This window comes from Lycorma delicatula, chromosome 1 (genome assembly GCF_047948215.1).
Source record: "Lycorma delicatula isolate Av1 chromosome 1, ASM4794821v1, whole genome shotgun sequence".
Taxonomy (NCBI): Eukaryota; Metazoa; Arthropoda; class Insecta; order Hemiptera; family Fulgoridae; genus Lycorma; species Lycorma delicatula.
The window spans coordinates 17,688,219-17,713,351 of record NC_134455.1 but is presented as its reverse complement, the minus strand read 5'-3'; the positions used below and the strand labels follow the sequence as shown (position 1 = coordinate 17,713,351).

Below are 25,133 nucleotides of genomic sequence, written 5' to 3'. Positions count from 1 at the left end.
TGTATCACCAAGAAAAATATCCTACCAGAAACATTCGCTGTATCTTTCCTATTTAATCACAGTGAAGGTGAGAGAAAACTTTCATAAAACACACTTAAAAAATAATCACTATGTAAGATACTATCACGATCTCTATTTTCTTCATAATAGAGGAAATATAACGCTGCAGTTAAATCATCGTAAAAAATAAAATTTTTATTTTGTAAAATAAATAGAATAAATTTTTTAATAATAATCGAAAGATCGAAGGAAAACCACATGAAAGACTATAAAATATCATGGATGTGCAGCCTCAGAAAATGGTGTAATTGGAAATCTAATCAATTATTTAAAGCAGCTGTGAATAAGAGAAAAATGATAATGATGACTGTCTACCATCGTTTGGAGATGGGTCAGTAAGAAAAACAATGAAAAAAATTGTTTTTTTATTTTTAGTGAATTATTTTTTGTTTGTTTCATTTAAAAATATGTTTTATTTATTCCCTTGTTCATTCAAAACTCATTTATAGAAGTCTTTATGTTCCTTGGGTCCTTTAAATCATGTACACTTTGATATATTTACACAATAGATAAAATAAAATTTAATATTAATAACAAAATAAGTATTTATTCAATTTTAATTCATGGTCGTAAGCTACACACAAGAGCTACGTATAAAAATTTTCCTTAACAATATGACGAAAATAAACATTTTTAAAATTTATTTACCAACATTAAAAAACTGCTTTATAAAATTATTGTGTAATATTCTTAAAAATAACGGTTTGTATTGTAAGTGATGAAAAGGAATACTAATATTTGGATGGAAATAATAATAATGCAACGCTAATTGAGCCCATTAGGATAACATATTTCTGGATGAAATGGATTTAAATCCCAACAAACACATACAGTAACAGACTGTAATACCAGTTTGTTAACTAGAATAATTAGACTAAAATATTCAAATAGCGGGTAATTAACATTAGCGGGAAATGACCAAAGAGTGCGCCGTTTTAATCAGGAAAATTTAATAAATACTGCAGTTATTATTATATGTTACATCAAATTTGCAGGTAGAATAATCAATCACATATTTTAATATCTCGTAAGAGATTAATAAAAGGATAATCGTTTATTATCATATAAAAGATTACATCTATTTCTGATTTTTTTAAATAATTATAAGGGAAACGAAATACATTTAAAATCACATAGCAGCAATTATTTTAAACTTTAACACCGTTAGTTTTCATGAGTAATAGAACACCTACATAACATAAAAGGCATGATTATAGCCAATTTCTATAAAAGGATAACGTTTATAATTTGACCCTTATGTGACATAATATTGTATTACATCAATTATCGTGTGCGCATAACTGCGCGCGCTGGCGTGTATGAAGGTTCAAACGTCACTCTTGAACCAAATGGCATGATAACTTATTTTTAATTTCTGCTATTCCCGGTGTACGTTTTTTCTAGTAACTAAATTGACCTTTAAACAAAAATTAAATTTATTTATTTATTTATTTAAACGAATTAAAGATAATTTTAATTTTTTCTGTTCTTGGCCTGTACAATATAAAATTATTCTTGGCTTTTTTTATATATATTTATATACTAGAACCCTCATTGGGGCTTCGCCCGCTCAATATAGTTATTTGCGTATCCCGTCGCGGTGAGGGCGAACGATGCGACCCTGCCTTTGCCCCATGGACCCCTTGTGTTAAACTTGTGCTTGAGAGAAAAATAATGATAAATATATTCCGATTCTTTAAGTGCACTTGTCGCAATTCGGAACAAGAACATTAAGGATGTCCTAATTGCAAACATCCTCTCCATTTTATACGTTCTAAAACAACGAGGACAGCGATGCGTATTTGTATGGACTCCGGGGCATGCTGGTATTACAGGTAATGAAATCACAGACGAAGCTGCCAGAAAGACAACAGTCTGCGATGATCTGGATGCATTTCCTGTAAGAGTGGGATATGTTAAAAACCGTCTAACAAACATAGTAAAGAACAAGTGAAAAGCTGAATGGAGGAGTTTAAATACAAAATTAAACTCAGTAAAAACTTCTCCTTATAAATGGAAAAGCGACTTTAAGTTGACTCGCCGTGAACAAGTAGCGGTGACCAGACTTAGAATCGGTCACACGCGATTAACAAATTTATATATGTTAACCGGCGAAGTGAGACCAATGTGCGGTGTTTGTAATAAAACACTGAAAATTAAGCATCTAATAGAAGAGTGTACCATATATGAGGACCTCAGAAAGAGGTTCCGTCTTAGAAATAATATTAGTGCTGATCTGGATAATGGAAATGAAGAAAATATAGTTGCATTTTTACACGCCAGTGGACTTCTTAAAAATCTATAAAATGAAAGTTTAAAGCTGTGATAAAAGAATCTCTAAGCGGTCGTCACTAAAGACGTCACCAAAAGAACCTTAGCAGTCGATGCCCATAAAAATTCAGAAAAAAAAAATAATGATAAATAAAAATTAAAGCCACTGAAATTTATAAAAATTATCAGTGTATTGTAATATTTATTAAGATTAACAATTTGATCAGTACAGGACGCGAAAATTCTAGTGATTCAAAAATGCGGGTTTCAAAATAATCGGCCTCCATATTAATAATATTAGTTCCACCTGGATACCTCTGCTACGTTCGGGTAAAAAGATATATTTGCCTGGTTCTAGCGTTATCCGACAAACACCACTAGAAGGTGACCGTACTTGTTTCTCTTTTTTTAATGATAATTATTTTATGTTTTTTATATTTACTAGCTCCCCGTTACAGATTCGCCCGCGCTATACCATATAGCGCGGTTTTCGGGTATGCTTGTGTTTCGCGTAGAGGTTAATATTTTTATTTTACGTGTATTAGTCAAATAACCGGAGACAAGTGCAGCCAGTCACACTGGCCACCAGTAACGGTGGCCAGTGACTGTGTTGGTTGAGCCATAGCGCCGTATACCTTCACACCCCTTAAAAAAATCGGTATTAAGAAAACCCGAAAATGGTTTGTAAACATTTCTGCGAGGAGATTTGCAAGCCCAAGTCTACTGAATATTTTGTTTACTATAGTCGGCATTGCGAAAATTTACAATCATTTTTCAAAAATGTTTTTACCTTCCTTCTTCCCCTTTCAAGGTCAAACAAATGAGTGCACCAGAGTCATTTATAAATTTTTAAACTTGTATCATGTCAGAAGTATGTGAAGTATATTCATATTGTTTTTATTTATAAAATTTTACAAATTTGGGTAGTTTTTTCCAGTTACTGATGACAACCAAGGGGATCACTTGTTTAATTCAATAAAGATCGTTGTACTACATTTATCAAAATTAGAATATTTTATTTTTTTTTAAATCTAGTCAACGAGATATCTTATCCTTTTCATACAAAGCATGAGATAGTTACATTCTTGAGAATTTCTATGGCATTTCCAGAATTTTTTTGTAAAATTACATGTTATAAAATATGTATCAGTAATTTTGACTCTTCATCGCATTCTTATCACATGCAAATTAGTTATTTCTACAAAACATTCTAAAAGAGATTTTTAAGTATGAAAAAATTTATTTAAGAAAATTTTATCCTTACTCCTTTTTTTGGGGAACAATTATAGGTTTTTTTTTTTGTTGTTATTTTACGAGGATTCATATTAACCACAAAGATTTAAATTAATTTTTTACAATAACTGTTTAGTTTATTTTATTAGAAAATAGTTTTTTTTTTGTATAATATAATATTTTTTGATTGTTTAATGTAATTGTGATGAGTCGTTAATGATTTTAATTGTTACGCGACTATAAATAAAAATAATTATGTAACATATAAAAATATTACACTATAAGCTTCGTAATCATCGGGGATTTTCACTAAATAAAATGTTTAAAAAATTATAGCTTATTAAAAATATGCTACTGAATAATCAATATTTTTTCTGAGGTAAATATTAAATGGAATGTAAAAGAAAAAAAATGTGTTAATTAAAAATAAGATTTATATGTTCTACAGTACCAGTAACGTGAACTAGTTTCAACCATTAAAATAAGTTATTTTATTTTAATAATATAAAATAAATAATGTGGCTTAAGTTATGTGATTAGTTGATATTCAAAATGAAAACCTCATATTGAGTAGAAAAAAAAAATTAAATGAACGTTTGAGTAAAATTTATAAATTATAGGAAAAAAACCAATATCACAGATATGAAAATTGACATATCTATTATTCTAAACATTTAAAAATTGTCAATACGTATGGTGTATAGAAATGATAAAATGAAGAGTAGCTGGAGAAATAATTTTGCGAACGGACGACTACGGTTCAAAAATTGTCCTATTCTCCACCAGCCGACGCAAAATATACTAGTAGTATCTGAGAGCTGTCATTATGGTAAATGACTCTAAGGAGTAATAGAAAGAACATCTGGAGAGTGTTCCGAATAAATAGATTTTCAATTCATCGTAACTATATCGATGACTCACACACCTGTGCCAAATATTCAATCTACACTAACAAGGGCTTGCAGGATCTGTAGTAATTTATTGCCACGTGCAATTTATATGTAGTTCGCATCATTAATTTTCCTAAAAATAACCTTAGGAAGCATATTTTGTTTAGAATTAGTTTTTTATAGACTGATATAAGAAAGATTTACCCTACCAATCTAATTTTCTCTCACAAAGTGAGATAAAAATATATTAAAATGCAAATTTTTTGTCTCAATAAATCAAGGAGTATTCTTAAAGATTAATGAATTTATGCAGAAATTTCGGAAAACTTTTCAATCCTAGAAAAATTTTATTATAGGCAAAACGTTATTAAAACCAAATACAGAAATTTTATTTTTCAAATACTGATAGGACAATTAACAACAATTGTCATATTTGGTCAGAATACATTCATCGGAAAATAACGATCGGCATTCAACAAATAATATAATATATGTATACTTTTTTTTTAATATTTAAAGAGAATACGGTAATTACATTCGAAAAAATATATTAAATCAGAACGAAAGGGTTTGACTGTAGTATAATATAATAATTAATAATATTGATAATAAAAACATTCTGGAACTCGCCAGGATCGGATAAAGTGCATAACGTTTGGCTAAAATAGTTCGAAGTAGCGCATCCAATATTAGCAGAGGCATATAATGATATAATTGAACATCCATAGAAAACACCTGAGTGGTTAATAGAGGGGAAAACGTTCCTTTTACCTAAATTTAATAACACGAAAGACCTAGCTCAATATCTGCCATAACATGCCATGTAGATGCCATGTTTCAGAAAACATATAAATTATTGACAGCAATTATTGCCAACAAAATACACATGCACCTGGAAATCAACAAAGTCTTCCATCTGGAGCAGAAGGGATGTTCAAAAGCTGCGAGCGGGGCAAATAGCAAATAATCATAAATCCGGTAACCAGGCAACAAGCCCAATATACTAAAAGAAATCTGTGGTTGGTCTATATTGACTATAAAACGCCATTAGATCGTGTCAGCGATCATTGGCCATGAGTGCGGCTTGTCAGCCGCACTCATAGCTGACAAAGATCTTAGAAACCTATCAAGTTGATGAAACGACGATTAGGAATGCAGTAAGTGCTTAAAGCATGAAATTAATCGCAAACAGTGCAACAAGAAAAATACAGAACCCGTAAATATAAGTAGATGAATATTTCAAGGGGACGCCCTAATCCCGCTCTGGTTCTGTGAAGCTGTTAACCCGCTCCCAAGCAAGCTAAAGGAGTCAAAGTACGGTTAAAATATAAAATCTCGAGCAGGAGAGATTACAAACTGGCACACCTATTTTATATGGACGACTTAAAGATTTATAGAGGGTCGGACATCAGCTGCAGCAATTGCTCAAACTTGTCGAAATTTTCAGCAAAGACATTAAAATGGAGTAAGTAAATTGTGAAGGGAAAGTTCCACCAGGCGCAAAATTATGACCTGCAGACCCAAGGTAGAACAAAAGCAATGAAAGAAGAGCACACGTACAAGTACCTAGGATGCGATCAAAAGATAAAATTGGAGCACCACGCCTTAAGGAAACACTTAAGAAAACGTATGAAAAGATTAAAATTAATTTTAAAATCGGAACTTAATGAGGGGAATAAAGTGAAGGCAGTGAACACGTACGCAGTACCGGTAATCACGTATGCGTTAGGTGTAGTAAAGTACAGTTAAACACAGTTAGACAAATTGAACAGACTCACTAGAAAAATATTCTACCAAGAAAAGTCCCACCACATCCACACGTCAAAAGAAAGATTCACGCTCCCGAGAAAGGAAGGTGGAAGAGAGGTACTCGAAATTAAAAATCTATGCTGGGCCACTAAGAAAACTTAAGAAAGTGCTTCTATAGCAAGCAACACCCCTTCTACTAAGCCATCGTAGTGGCAGACGAAATCTATACGCCATTAAATCTAGCCAACCGGACTGACAACGTAGAACACAAAAAAGAGAGCAATGCAGATAAAATTCTAGATTGGGGAAGAAAAGAGCTGCATGGGAGATATAGGCATCACCTAAACCAGGAAGGAGTTGACAAAGCAGCTTAAAATAATTGGCTTGTGTAAAGAGAGTTACATTCCGAGACGAAGGGGTTTATATGTAGCAAAAAGAAATTATAAGAAATTTATTCTTAAAGAAAATATCAACAACAAATGTAGGCTACGTATACAACACAATTAAACAATAGAACATATAATCACAGGCTGTCCGATTCTAGCTCCGACGGAGTACACCAGGAGGCACAATAAAGTTGCGAAAATAAGTAAATGGGCTGGAGACCCTGTTAAACAGATCAAGAAAATATGCAATGGTCTTTATGTAGAAATAACTAATGATGCACAGTCGCAGAAGATCCTAGGACTGAAGAATATTGAAAAATTTACTGTACACGTCAATCCGCAATGCCCTGTGTGTTCTATTTATTTTTAATTTTAATATCAGGGCCCGTTAAATCCTGTAAGTTTTTTCAAGGTTTGTATTTAATTTTTTTGTGTATTTTGGTGTTTTTAAATAAAATGTAAGGGCCTTTTACACCCTTATATATGACGAACCTGATGGCGATCTAAACTTCTTTTAAAAAATGTGAAGAGAATGACCTTAAAATTCGATGACCATATAACACAAAAATAAAAAAATTATATTTATACATAAGTATATAATAAGAAATATTTGTTTTAAATTAAAATTGAGTCACAAAAAATCATTGTACTAATTTCCCAATAAATTAATACTTGTTTAAAAAATAAGTGAAAGTGAACCTAACAAATAAAAAATTGTAATTAGTTTGATTTAATTATTTGTTTTTATCTCATTTTTACTTCCTTGTACGAGGTAAAAAAAGTATCGTGATAGCGAAAAATTTCGGTTTTCAGATTTTAACGGAAATATTGACTATTTTGACTATCCCTGAATCCATTTTGACTAGTTTCAGCGTGACAATACGTTCGTAAGTACGTATATCTCTCGCATAAATCAAAAACGATCAGCCGTAGGATGTTGAAATTTTGGATTTAGGACTGTTGGAACATCTAGTCGGGCAGCTTCCATTTTGATTGCAATCGACAGAACCAGAAGTGTCCAAAATAGCCCAAAATCCAAATAATTTGGATTTTGTACTTTCTGTTAACTGCAGTAAGAAGCCCTCACTGAGAGCTTTTCAGCGATATATCATAAGTGGCACTTATTTTTATTGTTTGAGTTATTGCCAAATGAGATTTTAATTAATGAAATGTTTGGATCTTACAAGGGGAAGGCATATCAGTTCGAATCAGAATTCTTCTCCATTTCTGTTAACTTTTATTTTAATTTAAATATATTGATCCATTAATAATTATTAACCTCTGATTGTGAAAAACAATTATAATAAATAATAATTCAATAATTAAATTTTATAGGCGTACAAGGAAGTCATGTGGCGTCTACATCAGGGTTTTAAACTAAATATAAATTACATTTTCACAAATAACTTTTTCGATTTCTCTTTCGGGAAAGGACTTGTTTGTAGAAATACAAAGATCCTTTTGAATAGGCGAATAGGTAGACGGAAGAACAGCCGGAAGACTTCAATTACTTAACTGAGCAGTTTGATCCGTTTTAATTACAATTTCTTGTCTATTCTAAGACTTATGTGACCTATGTGATCTAATTTGATGGTAGCTAGAGTTTAAGAAATTTAATATGTAAAGAACGAATTTAAAAATATAATATATACTTAACCATAATTAAAGTATTACAGACAAAATAAGAAATGCATTATTTAATATCAAATGTGTTTGATGATGTAAAGTATCGTAAATAAACGATTTTAATATATCTGACATGAGAAAATAGTCTTACAGAAAATATTAAACCGTCTTATTAGCGAACAGATTTTTTTTAAGCTTATAGCAAGAATAAAGAACGAATTCGGAAATCCGTTGTATTTTCACTGTGCCCAATCCTACTTGAGCATAGCGAGCCCGTTGAAATACAAATAGTGTTCATCCTTACTATTGATTACACCAGTCTGTTCATTACCCGAACTTTCTGTCTAACAACACCACTCTCAGAGAAAGCCAATCTTACTTTTATTTACATTTACTCCTATAATACGGATATTTGTGCCATATAAATAAGATAGGCTGAACAAACTTTCTAAAGGAGCAGTTTAGGTTACTATTTTATGAATATACCTTATCTATAAACACTGTCTTCACTCATTAGGCGAATATAAATACACGAATTTAAGGACATAAGTTACACAAATACATAAAAAAAGAGGATTAAAGGTTATAACATACAATAAAAAAAAAATTAAATATTTATTTTTTTTTTAGCTCTCATACGCATTATAGACTGTTGCTTGAGATTCAATATGATTGAACCCATTACAATGATGTAGAAACGTCTGTGATAGTTAGAAGAATGAGGAATACAATTCCTTTCCTAAAATTGTTTATATTTGTTGTAATTATTTACTGATCATTAATCGTGAAAATAAATTTTAAACATTTGTACAAACTGTGTAGAAAGTTGAAAGTTGTATAGAAAGTCTAATTTTTCAGTCGTGTACTCCTAACGTAACACAAAGAGTGTACTTTAAATATAGGTCTGGCAACCCTTTTTTATTGGCATGTCAACCATTTTGCGTTTTTATTAGTTTAAATTTATAAATCCATATCGGATTAAAAAATTTAATGAGATTTTGAGTGCATTATTAAAATAATATTCTGTGCGAAATAAAAGAAAAATATCAAAACATTACGAACTTCATTTCAAGCCCTGGTAAAATCCTTTTATATGTATTTGAATACCACACAGTGGATACTGGAGTATTTTGGTGGTTGGGGTTTAATTATGTACATGTCTCACAAATGGTCGGCCTGATTTTGAACAAGACTACATCTCATTTACATGTAATAGATACCATTTGATTGGGCCGTGTAGATTTTTCAATCATTTTCTGTCATCTTTTCATAAAAATACTGAGGAAAAAATGTTTCATAACATGCTAGACCCAGTAATATTTATATAACTGAAAAATTCGCTTCACTTATATTGCTGAGAATAACTAACTACAACTTTTAACTAATTCTTTAACTAGTCTTCAGCTGTTATTCAGGATTTTATTTGTATTATTTAGTTAACTTTAAAATGTATAGTTGAAAGTGGAAATAATGTTGAAGGATTGTTAGTTTGAAGTATAAATATTAGCTTCACCACTTAGATTTACCTATATAAAATACAAAGCGTTTGTTTGTTTATCGATTCCGTAGAAACTGATAAATATACAAGCGTTTAAATCTTGCATTAGAAGTTAATAGAATGAGACCGCCTTCTGTAATGCATAGAAGGTTTCAGATAGTATAACCTGATTTTTACCGATTAATAATATTCCTATATCTTTATCAAAATTAAATTTCAGTTAGAATGATCAAATTATTTGTTATTCGTAACGAACTTTTATTTTATCAATGAAAAAAACAAAAATAAAAAATATATATCTCGGTCCCTTCCGCAGAATACGAATAGAACTTTGTAGAAAAAAAAAATTAACAAGAGCAAACTTCCAGCTGTCTAGAAAGAGATATCTAAAAGGCTTTCCAGATTGTTGGGAAGCAACCCGGCTTCCAGCATTTAGGGCACCCAGGGAACAATTCAAAGTGCTGTATGCCGATGGAGAAGCATAAATTTATGTAATATATATATATATATATATATATATATATTTTTGTCTTCAGTCATTTGACTGGTTTGATGCAGCTCTCCAAGATTCCCTATCTAGTGCTAGTCGTTTCATTTCAGTATACCCCCTACATCCTATATCCCTAACAATTTGTTTTACATATTCCAAACGTGGCCTGCCTACACAATTTTTCCCTTCTAACTGTCCTTCCAATATTAAAGCGAGTATTCCAGGAGGCCTTAGTATGTGGCCTATAAGTCTGTCTCTTCTTTTAACTATATTTTTCCAAACGCTTCTTTCTTCATCTATTTGCCGCAATACCTCTTCATTTGTCACTTTATCTACCCATCTGATTTTTAACATTCTCCTATAGCACCGCATTTCAAAAGCTTCTAATCTTTTCTTCTCAGATACTCCCGATTGTCCAAGCTTCACTTCCATATAAAGCGACACTCCAAACATACACTTTCAAAAATTTTTTCCTGAGATTTAAATTAACTTTTGATGTAAACAAATTATATTTCTGACTGAAGGCTCGTTTCGCTTGTGCTATTCGGCATTTTATATCGCTCCTGTTTCGTCCATCTTTAGTAATTCTACTTCCCAAATAACAAAATTATTCTACCTCCATAATCTTTTCTCCTCCTATTTTCACATTCATTGGTCCATCTTTGTTATTTCTAACACATTTCATTACTTCTGTTTCGTACTTCTTTATTTTCATGCGATAGTTCTTGCGTAGGACTTCATCTATGCCATTCATTGTTTCTTCTAAATCCTTTTTACTGTCGGCTAAAATTACTATATCATCAGCAAATCGTAGCATCTTTATCTTTTCACCTTGTACTGTTACTCCGAATCTAAATTGTTCTTTACCTAAGTAATACTTTTTCAAATTGATATAGTTTGACCAAAATTTTGTAATCAGAAGACAATGACATAAATAAAATGAAGATGGAAAATATTTCATGACTATTTCTGGGCTATTCAAAAGATAAGTTATATATATATATATATATATATATATATATATATATATAATATTTTATTTGGTAAAATAAAATTTGGTAAAAGAACAAGTATTACTTATTACAAGCAGAGACTTTTCTTCCATTATTATAACGGTACCTGTGCTATTTTCTTAATTTTTAATGAAAATTCTTTTATTTACCTTTTGATTTAATATTTTAATTGTTTGTAAAAATCCATTTTTCTCGTTTATTTGTATAAATTTCTTAATTCTGCTGGGGAACTACTTACTAAACTAAGCAATTAAATGATCTTTCCTGACTCTTATTCTTGTTACAGCACAATGGGGAAATAATATTAACTTATACAGACAAACTTAACTCCATTATAAGTAAGTCTCATTCATTCATTGTCGCACTATAAAGTATTACTCAAGTGCTGGATTTAAATGTTTTTTTTAAAAATTAAACTAATTACTAACTACGATAAAAAAATAACAACATAATGAAATGAAAGATTATTATTGGTTTCTTTATTGTTCGAAAAATGTTTATTTATATTTGCAGTATGTATTAATACAGTAAAAATATATTATACATTTAATGTAAATTTTTCAAACTTACATTTTAATTTAACGCTTTAAAAACTTTGCAAAACATTTTTATTTTAACCCTTTCTTTAAAATTTTTATATATTTTTGTTAATTCTTACAAGTAAACTACGATGCAAATGAAGTTTGAAGTTAGTGCATTACAAAACTGTACGATGTGACAAGGCAATTTCGATATATATGTTTTTGAAAATTGAGTGCTTTTTTAATTCTCGTCAAACAATTTAAAACTTTTTCTTAAAACAAATAATCTGATATGGATAACACATGTCTTCTGTGTACGCCTATTAAATTACATATAAATATTTCTTCTGGTACTTCATTTAAACTTATTTCATTTGAAAGTGAGGTACGATCCTCCAATAATAAAGTGGGCAGTTACACAATTGCATCACATTTTTGTGTGGTGTCCGTATCAGTATTTTATATTAGTTGATGTATTAACTTTGTTTTTGGTGTGACAACGTGTCGATTAGTAACATGCATATATTGGTTCGAATCCGACTTCATATATATATATATATATATTATTTTTAACTTTTTGTTTTTTTAAATATATTGATTTATTAATAATAATTATTAACATCTGTAAAAATTTTCAAGTAAAATAAAAGTACATAAAATTTTATTTCACTAATATCATGATTTTATTTTTTTAATTTTATTATTGAAATATAATTTATTGTAGATTTTTTTTTTACAATCGGAGCTTAATAATTATTATTAATAGATCAATATATTTAAATTAAAAAAAAAGGTTAAAAAAGTATATGTATATGAAGTCGGATGCAAACCGATGTCCCTTCACATTGTAAGTTGCAAATATTTCATCAATTAAAATTTTATTTGGCTGGAACTCTGGAAACAATGAAAATAAGTACCACTTATGATATAACGTAAGCGGTACTTATTTTTTAATAACCCAACTGTTATAGAATTTTTTTTTATTAGAAAATCATAAAATTATTACTAGTTATTAGAATTTTAAATGGAGACTTCGAAACTAAAAGAACAAAAGATTGAGTTGGAGCTTTTAAGTATGGGTTACCGGCGATCGGGAAAATATTCATTACTTTACTCAGTAGTTTGATGAATTTGAATGTTAAAAGAAGTGTCGTAAAAGGAAAGTCATCAGGGGTTGGAAATTTGAGAGAATACTTCAATTGTTCTATCGTAGACTTACTTAGTCAAAGCTAAAAATATCGTACTAGACGGCAAGAAAAGAAGGCGAATGTTATAACTCGATGTTTTCATAAATTTTAGATAATAAATGATACACTTGGTTATTTATTGCTGTAATATTAGAAGAATTTTTGGAGACTTTGTTGGGTACCAAAATAAATATTTTCGTAGTTTTCTTTTATTAGATACATAAATATATACATTCATTTGTATTTTTTTCCCCAAAAACTGTTAATTAAATGAAAATTATATGTTAATGAAGAAGTGTTAAAATTGTTTTATGTGTTTTCATTTATTACATCTGTGGATGTACTTTGGGTTATAATAAGACAAACCGAGTAATAAAGGGTTAAATTAATTAATTAAAAGTCAAACTATTAAGAAAAAAAGATACTATGTATTTAAATTAAACAAAAATACAGAGGTAATCAAACGCACTAATTTTCAATTATACTTTAGATGAGTGTGCATTTCATTGTTTAAATTGCTTTGTGTACACAACACATATCATGAGAATGGCTTGAAATAACGTCATTAACAAATACACTTGTACAGACTTCAAAGCACTTGTGTGCTATTCAAATTATATCGTATTCAACGGTTTAAAAGTGGCTAGGACTGCCTACAAAGGGTGGAATATAAATGAAATAAAAATGCGACCTTACTGCAACCTTTGTGTTTCTTGCATAAAATAAAGAAGAGACCATTATTAATTATTTGATAAATTACGGTTATTAGTTAAATTAGACATATTTCTAAATATAATTTCTGTATAAATAAATTAAATTGCCTAACATTTTGTAGACAGTATTTTTCTACCATTTATTTACCTGAATAATAGTTAAAACTTCTAAAGATTAAACCCAATCACTTGCTTTCCGTATAAGATTTCGGCATTTTGTAGCCTAGCAGCACAGGTTAAATTTCACCACTGTCATTTATACCCTTATTGGTTAGACACTAGTCCAGGTATTACTTTCATTCTAACCAAAAACATATCCCAGAATGGAAATAGTTTTCACAGTAAAAACTAATGTGGGATAAATTTTACCACTGAGTCCCATCAATGAATTGCTACCTGAAATATTGTAGACAATTTCAGACGTGAATTGAAGGCTTCAAAAAATCAATTTTGTTACAATCGTTAAATTACTGAGAAGATATTCAAAATCCTTAACCTAATTTTTTTATATTTCTTCGATTGACTAATTCTCTCTCTCTCTCTGTTTATCCTCCGGAACCACCGTAAGGTATTACTTCAGAGGATGAGTGAGGATGATATGTGTGAATGTAAATGTAATGTTGTTTTGTACAGTCTCAGGTCGACCGTTCCTGAGACGTGTGGTTAATTGAAACCTCTCCACCAAAGAACACCGTTATCCAAAATCTAGTATTTAATCCATATAAAAAGTAAATGGATTTTATTGACTACACTGCGACTGAACAATTTTCGTAATAAAAAATTACGGAATTGATGAAACTTACTACTTTTGATAAAACTACTTTTAATAATCAATTATATCAAAAAGACTCTCAAGTTTGGTGTTGGTAGAAATGTGACCAGTATTTGAGGTTGTTTTAAAAAGGCTGAATATTTTATTACGTTTTACGATAAAAAATTATTATACAGTTACATACACCATCTTATAAATAAAATTCAGTTGATTCAATAACTAATGATTAAGAACCAAATTCAAATAAGAAAGGTTCTTCCTAAATAAGAAAGGTTTATTCTGCGAGTAGAAACCTAACAATCTTGATTTAATGATTATTTACTGTTACGAAATAATTCCAAGTGAACAATCGATTTATAAAGAGGAAAATCAAACAATTATTCTTCACTCTTGTGCTACGGAGCTTGTATTTTCTCTGCAATTATTATTTGTAATTATAATTTTAATTACAAATTTAAAAAGGGTTATTTGATGTAGTGAACTATATAACCGAGTTTTTTTTAAGTTTCACAATCTTACTCTCAAAAAGAAAATGATCTGAAAAAAACGATTTAATATGATCAAATTAATTAAATAAAAATACATTATAACAATGTACATTATAATTAAAAAACGTTTTGAAATGTTTTAATTTGAAAAAGGATATATATTTGTCATACTTCTTCTTTTTAATTCCACAAGATATTTGTCTTTTCTTATTTTCAATAAATTAGTTATTTCTAAATATTAGAAACCCACTGACATTCGAAAACCTAGAAAATTCGCCATTAAAATTAGTCTATACGAATACGAATAATATTTTCAATATAAGAATAATTTATTAGTTTCATTTTTTTCTTTTATTTTATACATTATATAAGACGATGCCGGATGATTATAGTAATATAATTTTAATATCTTAAAATAAAATTAGTTAACGTTACTAACGAAAGAAATTCCTTGATTTATAGTTGAAATTTATATTCAAAATAATAAGAAATATTTCTACTAAATCTTATAAAACTATAAGATCGCTATTTACACAACACAGCAGATATTTTAACATAATATTTGAAAAATTGAATCTTCTTTATTACTTTGTAGAATAGTAAAATATTAAGCAGCCAGGAAAACAAAGAAGTAAAGAATTGTTTTTGCGCATCCAACAATTTATGAAAAGAGAATTCAGCTTTTCTCATTTAATCTTCGCATAAAGAAAAAAAAAAGAAAATATTTTGTTTTGCTGAAAATATGTTATGCATACTATTTCTTACAAAAATTATTATATAGTCACTGTTTAAGATTATAGATTTTTTTCATTATAAATTGGTTTTTTAAGTTAACCGTTAAAATATGGGCTCATGTAAAAAAGGAAAAAACACTGCAAAAATCTGTAAAAGCACACTCCTTCCTACTTGTTTAAAGTCAACTTATTACATACAAAATATTTTCAATTACTTTTTATTTTTTTTGGGTATGCTAATTTAACTACAAATTTCTACTAATTTAAGTAACATTTTCTTAATTAGATTTAATTAAAACAAGTTCACGTTTATTTTAATTCTCTTTTCCGAAGTTAGGAAGTTCAAGAAAGTTTTGTTTATGATAATGAATTTATGATTGTTATAAGCATAATAAACATCAGGGACAGTTTGAGACAGCGATTTTATAGGCCTGCCACTATTCAGAAGAGAGATTTTTGATGAACTTCAACGAGAAAAACCATAAACTTTCTGAATTTTCAGCACTAGACGTTTGAAAATGATCGAGAAATACAGCCTTATTTTCCAAGTGAATGTATTCTCTTTTTTTCTTTTTTCTGTATTCGTTTTTTGATCGAATAACGACTTCTTTCTTCGGTAAAATATTTTACTGATTGAATCTATTGGATTTACCTGTAGGTACTACCCAATAGAACGTCAATTTAACCAAATTATTCAATATAATATACCAATCATAAATAACTTTGGAGTTTAAAATAGTTCCTAGTTTTGTCAAAATAGTATCAAAGACTTAAAATTTATATTTTTTTTTTGGTCTTTATTTTGGTCACAAATTTTTCCTTTATTTCTTTTAGTCAGGATGAGATTTAAAAATTAAAATATTAGATGTATTTTAACAATCTTACTCTATTTATATATGTTTACATTTATTCTGTTTTTGTTAAGTTACTTATTTTTAAAAAACCTATTTTTTACATTAATGATATCTTGCAAATAATAAGATATTTTTCTAGTCTTAGTTGTACTATAGGACAATACAGTAACTTAAAAAAGTATATTTTAAAATCGCTATATATAAAATCAATCGGTTTTGATTATCCTTCTTATCATTTTTTCAGATCTATTTCAAATTCAGATTGATTATAGATTTTTTGAAAACATCTAACATACATTTTAAATTGAAGAAAATGTTTCCTTCTCATGCAAGTTGTCTAAATATTCCTTCTCGTCTTGAAAAGAATCTCCGTTCTAGTTTTAACGGTATTTCATTCTACTTTCAGTTTAACTTTGCATCCTCCGATTTTTTCTCATTCCTATTTGAGATATGTGTGTTTCCTGTAATCTTTTTTTCTAATCATTATCAGAACATAACTTTCCTTCGAACAACCTTTTGTTTCTTAAAATCTCATCATTTATTTCATTTTATTGACATGAATAATAATGGGTTGGAATATTATTTAATAACTCAATGCTTCACTATATAGTTTGGAATCATACAAAACTTTATCCGAGAGTTTGTAAGAAAAATAAATGATTGTATCACAAATGAGCCAATTATTTTTTATAGTAATATTATTTTTACTTTTGTATAAGATTAAATTTCTTATATTTTGTTAAACTTTTGGAATTTTTTTTTAATTTCTGGCTCACTTCATTCACTCACCTTAATTCTCAGGAAAGTTAACATTATTTTTATAACAATATATTCATTCTTATTTTTTTTTCTTATAATAAGTTGATCTTTGCTGTAATAATAAATATTAGATCTGATAAATAGTAACGTTGTTATTGTAGCCAAGAAATTTGTATATCTCATCAAACTAAGTTAGAAATATAATGCCAAGTTTTACAGTTAGATCCAGCATCACTCCCAAATATTCTTTATAAAATATAATTATATTTTCTTCAGTTTTTGGTAGAAATTTCCCTTTTACTTATTTTGTAATGTTAAATTATGGAATACTGATACTTTTAAAGAATTTTGTAAAATTAGTACTTCCCGGCAAACTTGGTTGAAACGTATTCCTTAATTTACGTTTAATTTTGTTTAATTCTCTCTCTGTAGTTAGCGTTTAATTTTTGATGTATAAGTAAAGCTAACTGTCAAGAAATAAATGTAAGTCAACTGTTTAAGAGAATAATGGAGGAAGGCCAGTGAACCCCAGTGTAGTGTCTTTACAGATCAGTTATGTGTAGTAAAATGTCATACGATTTACAAACCTGTTGAGCAACACTTGAATTAAATTGCACTTATAGCAAAAAGAGGTGACATTTATCATTCCTTGAAGCATAATGTACAGAGTAATGCAATTTTTCAAAGATTAAAGTTTATATCTTGTTTTATTTATTACATATTTTTTTAATTCTGTCTTCTCCATTTAATTTGAAATTTGATTAAACAATATTAGTAAATATATACCAATCACATAAGGAAATAAAATAAAACCAAGCCATGATTTTACTCGTTCTTAAATTCCTTTGCTTTAACTATATTTATTAAATTTTACTCAAAATTTAGTGTCAGAATATGAATAAACTTAACAAAATTTGACAATGTAAAATATAAGCTCTTTTTCTTAATTGTAGCATTACAAATAAATTTTACTAATTTTGGAATAAATAAAATGTAGATAAAAAATTAATGCAATATCAGCTAAAACTGTGCAGCTGTTTGGATTTTAAACGTACAATTAAATTTCTTCCTTTCATTTAACATTTTGTTTTGAAGAAAAAGTTTAAAACTGTGTTATGAACGTTATACAAAATCTGTTGAAATGGAAAATAAAAAACTGATTTAATGATACTATAAATTTAAGTTTTTAAGCTGTGATTAGCCGTCAAATCATGATGTAATATAATTCGTCTAGACCAGATGCTGTATTGACCTGTTTTATTACTTTCACTTTCTTACAAACCTCTGATGCAGTCGTATTTCTCTTAATAGATCTCACATATTCTTTTCAGGATCGTTTAATTTAATCCGTCAAAGTCTTTTTGCTTACGATCTGTGTTTTTTAAAGAAAATTAAATTTTCCGATGTTGGGCGTTTTTTGAAAACGTTATATACTTTCTTCTTCCTTTTTATCGCTTCAGTAATTTCATCATGTCTCCACGTAAGGTGTACCTTCTTGAGTGTTCTGGATGTTCTGGAAACATATCTTGATGCCGACTCAATTATAGCAATGGTTATAGCGTCAACAACATCTTTGATAACCACAGTTGTGTAGGAGGAATTTCTTATAAGCAGTGAAACTCACCCAATCTGCCTAATCAACAATCAGCAATCAAGCAAAAATCTTTTGGGAATGGGAGATATATTTTGTTGAGATATCCAGTTGAAATTTGCACTGTAAAATGGTCCCTTCCTTATAGATCTTTTAAAAAATGTACTTCTTTGATATCGATGCACTTTTAAATGCTAAATGTACACAGGACATCGATCCATCTATCATTAAAATAAGTTTCTATGTTGTAAATTAATATAACAAAGTTATAATTTAAATGGAACTTTTCCGACTCTCTTTCCCGGTGATCAATTTCATCCTATTCCCAAATAGAATGGTATGCATTAATAGTATGGTTAGGAAAACTGGGTAATTAAACGCATTATATCATCCTACTTCAAATAAAAATTTAGCTAATATTTGCAAGTTCCCTGCAGATCACTATCCGTCGCGGATGTTTCTTTTGATTGTCACCTCTTGTAGATTTTTATTTATTTCAACCGCTTCGATGTAGCTTTAGTTGGCGTTAATATGGCTAATCCACCTCTAAAACTTAGATTTTGCAGTTGATGTTGCCAATAAATATTATACCTTCTTAAGATGAAATTTTCACCTCTCTGGAAATGTGTTTCTTACCGACATACACAATTTGGTTCTACAGCATGTACAAACTGTTGGAGCTGAATGATGGACAAACATCCATTGATATTTCATTGAAGAATTGCCTCGTTTCTTTTCCATCCTCCGTAATGCTTTATGGCTAACAATTATCTCATCGTCTGTATACCTCCCAGCCTCCGAGTCGAAGATGTGGACGAGCATGGCTTTTATTTTACTGTCGATTATTCATTCTGTCATAGAAAAAAATGTGGGAGCAAGGTTTTTCAGGAGCTGATCTGCATCAAAACTTGATGTAAGTAGAATAGCCGCTGCCTGAACATATATCTTTTTGGTCTTTGTGGCTGTTAACAATTTGATTGGCCTTGAAATAGCTAACTTTCTCTAAGGTTTCACTTCTTGAACAGCTATTTCGTCTTTGTAAACGGGACAGTTTTTTGATCGACATGAATGCTGTCCTTTACTGTTAACCCAGATGGGAGGATCCTTACATGAGTTTTGTGAGTGAGTTCTTCACCACACACACATACTTGAGATCTCTTGCAAAATCTCTGGCATCTGAAGCATCGCATGTATTGTGGAGAAAGCTCGCAAAACCAAATAGTATATAACAGCATGATGCCCTTTTTCCAACAGGGAAGATGTGTTAAAGGTGAGTACATGGGAGGCAGAAGTCAGAATTTCACAATTTCTTGTCATATTCAGCCTTAGGTACTATTACTCTCTGCGTGTACAACTCCTCGATAATTTCTTGTTTTTAACAGTTCAATTGGAAACGACTATCAACAACACTCTTTGAAATATTGACAATGCTCTGAGAATCAACATGTGCAGCAAATTCATCTATTTTGGTTAAAGAAGAATCTTCTGGGAGTGGATGTCCTTGAATGTCTCGATGTAGATACCATTGAAATTCTTGCTTATTTCTTTTACTAAGACCAGCGCAACTACTTGTTTCATGAGTGATAAGAAATAGGTCTAAATTCGTGAAATTACCATCTGCTCTAGTAATTACAATGTACTTAGGTCTGCGTGATCTGTTCTTGATTTCAATAGTATGCAGTTTTTTCACCTCATTCTGAATCCTTACCGTCTCAAAACTCTTCTTCCGTCTCGCATCCGGTGACATAGCTAATTCTAAATGAAGGTGTATATATCAACTCTCTACCACGATATATTGTTCAACTAGCATGCTGAATTATTCCCTTTTGCAGCAAGGCTAGCCGCCGGGGTATACCACCACTCAAGGGCTACGTAACCTCGATGTTCCGGTGAAACAGGCATATGTCCTGTCAGAGAGCGGAAGCGCAATCTCTGCACTGGCTCCAGTCCCTTACCCATCATTGTTTTCAGGACTCCTATGTAGTGACACACAATGGCATCTTATTACATGCTTGCCATCGTGGGGACAACGGAAGCATCTCTGTTACACCTCGACCCAGGCCGCCACATCGCTATCTCTAAAGGAAGTGTAAATCCATTTTCGAAATTTATTTCATTATTTATGATCTGCAGGTGGCCGCAAAGTCTAATCCGTATTGTGAAATGTAGATGGAAGTCAGGTCAAAAGAATGATAACATTTCGAAAAAATGCAAGGACTAAATATATTTAGGTCTGGTTATTTATTGTTATAATACAACATAATTTATGTGTTACGCATAACTTTTAAAAAGGGTTACATAACATTATCTTTCCCCATCAGTTAACATTTTTATAGCAAATACATATGCAATAAAAATTGACGTTTACCTCGTTGTATTTCTAACTAAATTTCTTCTGTAAATCCTATGCAATTTTAATTCATTTCTGATATTTGGCCGAATAGATATGACAATGTGTTCTTTTTTGATAACCTTTCATTTTAATCTGTATTTTCCACATGGAAATAAAAAAAAACTATGTCCTTTTAATTGTTGTTCAATAAATAATTTTTCAGTAAGAAAAAGCTAATTTGAGATGGCAAAGTTTTTCCGTTTATCCAGCCATTTCCCAAATCATATTATTTCAGTGGTGATTGGCTATTGTTAAAAACGAAAATTTTGGGATTTTTATAATGATAAGCTCAATATGAAAACCTATTCAGTACTTAGAAGAAATTTTTATAACAACAGGAAAATCAATTTATATTTGGAAAAAGTTATTTTTAAATACATCAGGCATTGGTGCAAAGATAAATAAACGCTTATAACGATCATTTTATAATGAAAATATAAAACTACTATGGAATACAGTTAGTTATAAGGCAATGCTCTGGTTATAAAAATATACGTTTCTAACTGAAGAAGCTGTTATTTGGTAAGTGGCCATTAGTACAGGGAAACCGTTGATCCATAAACGCTTGAATTGAAAGAGAACTAATAACACTGAAGCAGTTATTGTCACGGTTAGGCTGCAGTACGAATTTTATTTAAGGATTAATTTGGATTCTTTTTTTCATTTTTTCTCCGTGACACAAGGGCATTAATTCTAATATTTTAAATAGAAATTAAAATGGTACTTTTCATTAAGTTTTCAGTTCGCTGGAGAAAAATCTCAGGAATTAAATAAAACTGAAAATTTTGGGAGAATGATGTAAGGATAATAAGATAACACCTCCTCGGAATATTTAATAAGACATGAGTAACCGTCTTTGTATTACGAATAACCTTCCTCGTTATTAAAAAATGAGACAGTAAGCTTCAAATTAATATGTATAATACAAATTATTTGATTTTTACTTCTTTGTAATGTTATCCATTTTGTTATACGTCACTCATGTCAAAAACAAATAAAACTATACTGCATGTTTCAGTATCGACTTCCATTTTTTCAGGCATAGCGTACAGAATGTTATACTTTAATAGTTTTTTTTGTTTTTTTTTGAGAGACTACACCGAGTGAAGTCAAAACTGGTCAATATAATTGCTAAGTTAAAATTAAAATTGTACTATACTGTATGCAATAACATTTATTCTAACAGTGAAGAATTCATTTATTTTTTAGTTTTAGTTGAAATGTACATTTTATCGTTAATAATATTCCTTAACATTTCTATTTCTTTCTCGGTTTAAGTAAAAATCAAGGATTATGTGGTAGCAATGCGAGATGAGGGGATTGTAACTTAAGCCTCTTGTACGGATTACTTTTAGAGAGATGCTGTCTGCATAGGTATAACTGATATAAGGATTACATAAGCAAATAGGGAAGTTTTGAATCCGATACACCAGTAACTTTACACAAATAATTAATTTTTAACGGCGTGTTCATTTCTCACAGAAAATAATTTAGTTACATTTTACAACTAAAGATTCTTATACTTGTTGTTATATGTGCTGCACTAAAAAAGTTTCATATATTTATTTTACACGAGATTTTAAGAACGTTGAAATTAATGTAAAAGAATTAACAGATTAACTTAGATTATAAAAGATGAATTTTAAAACACTGTTTTTAATATATATATATATATATATATATATAAATATTCTAAAATATGAAAATTGTCATTTACTCACCATTGCGAAGTTAGAATGTAATTTTTTTCTGAAAAAAAAAATAGATTAATTGTTTCAAAAAACATTTTTAGTTGCTTAATGTAATATTATTAAAAAATATCATAATACAGTATAGAAAAATGTTATCAGTGTAGACACTAATGATATAAGAATTCATAATCAAATGCGGAAGAATTGAATCCGATATACCAGTAATTTATCACAAAGTTACTTATTTTAAACGCTGTTTTCGTTTATAACACAAAATTATTTAATTATATTTCACAACAAAAAATTCTTATATTTGTTGTTTATGTACGCGCCTAAAAAGGGATCATATATTTCATTTGAAAGGATTCATGTATCTCTTGTAAAATATAATAAATATATTATCTCGTGCAATTATAATTGCCGAAAAATAAAAAAGCTCTTTTTTAGTTGACTGCCACAACCAATAAAAACTTTTCAATCTTTATCATGTCTAATTGATTCACTTACATGCCGTGAATACAACAGGAAAAGAAAATTCTGTAAATAATTTTTATATGTTTCTTTTGATCACATCACTCCAGTGTACGAAGATGATACTAACACTACTGCATCCACCTCCACTGCAAATTGTTTGCTAGTTGTTTGTAATCTGTTTTTACGGTTAAAGGAAGTTTTTATTATGTTTCTATCTTCCAGTCTTTACAGGCACTTATCGAAATACCTCTTCTGGAAAAACATTTTACTGCAAACTTTCTGTCTAGCTACAACGGGATTAGTTAATACTGTTAATTTTGGATCAAAAAGGAAAACATTAAAGTAATAATATTTATCCGCTACCTTTAATGGTTAGCCACCTTCCTCTTTTTAATGATTCATCGATTCACTTTCTCAGCCTCTTTTTAAAGAACTAATTCCATGTTAAAATACAACCCAACTGTTAGATCGTACTATTTATAATTATTATATAAATAAATTTAGCCGTTCAGTCGTGTTCGACTCTTGGCGATTCCATAGGAATTTTACTGGAAGGTTTTGCAGGTGATTTGCCATTGCCTTCACAATATAGTTAATAGAAACCTGACGACCAAAGAACACCGGTATCCACAGTCTAGATTCAAATCCATGTGAAAGCAACTGTCTTTAGAAGGACTCAAACCTTACAACTCTCCACTCCGAAAATCAGCTGATTTTACGATAGCGATTTTAACCACTAGATTAACCCGGTTATTTATCAATATTACTTTGCAAATATTAACTTTTAATTTTATTATTCTGATAATTATTTATTCAGTATATGACTTAAAAAATAAGTCGTATTTATATACTATTATTTTTAAATAAATATGCAATATTTAACTTAGTATATATATGTTCATTAATAAAGTAGTTAAGCTTTGTGCTAGTAAAACATGACCTCGTTATTTTACTACTTTGTTTTGAGATTACTAAATAACCTTTTACAAAATCATTATAGAAAATTTGGTCGTTATTAATATATAATTCATAACACGTGTATATTTATGTAATTTTTTTACTAATTATTTTCAACGTACTGATGGCCAAATGGTTCCATTTTACTTTGCAAAAAATTATGTGTATTTTAATTAGTAAAATAATAAGCGTGTCTGGGTATTGGTTTACGTCCTCATTAGACATCCCAATTAGTATGAGAGTGTAAAAGTTTTCAATGAAAATTAAAAACATTTTTTCACACAATTAGAAGAATTCGTAAAAATTCATTGATTGAAAAAAAAAAACGGAATTAAGCAATATTTGTCAAAACTATTAATTTTGTCAAAAACAATTTCTTAATATTTTACCCATTATACGCCTATTTAGAACTATCGGAAAATAAATCAGATTTTTTATCATCAGTTTAAATTATTTGTGTGTTTTACGGTACTTCGTAAACGTATTATATCCTAGTTTGAGTCTCAGCATTAAATTTAATTGCAGTTAAAACTCTTTACAGGTAATGCTTCAAAGGAAATGTTGATCAGTGTTAAACCATAATGAATGATGTTATTATAAAATAGACATTGGGATTATCACAACGTCGTAAAATCTTATGATTTTGTATTATTCGAAATAAAATATAGATTTAACTCGTTTTATAAAACTTACGTTAAATTTTTTCTACTAATAAAATAATTGGAATTACTCGTAGTTTCAAAATAAAGTAAAACTTTGTTGTAGTTAATTCTTTACCCCATCG

General features: G+C 29.4%; 1 protein-coding gene across 2 annotated transcripts in view; it reads right to left on the bottom strand.

The window, feature by feature from the left end:
- Positions 1-25,133, bottom strand: part of LOC142329558 (5-hydroxytryptamine receptor 1-like) — a 1,034,283-nt gene that overhangs the window by 515,432 nt on the left and 493,718 nt on the right. For both annotated transcript variants that reach the window (XM_075374274.1, XM_075374329.1), the window contains exon 3: positions 22,949-22,976. The gene's annotated coding sequence lies outside the window, so the exon portion shown is untranslated. The remainder of the gene's footprint in view (positions 1-22,948; positions 22,977-25,133) is intronic.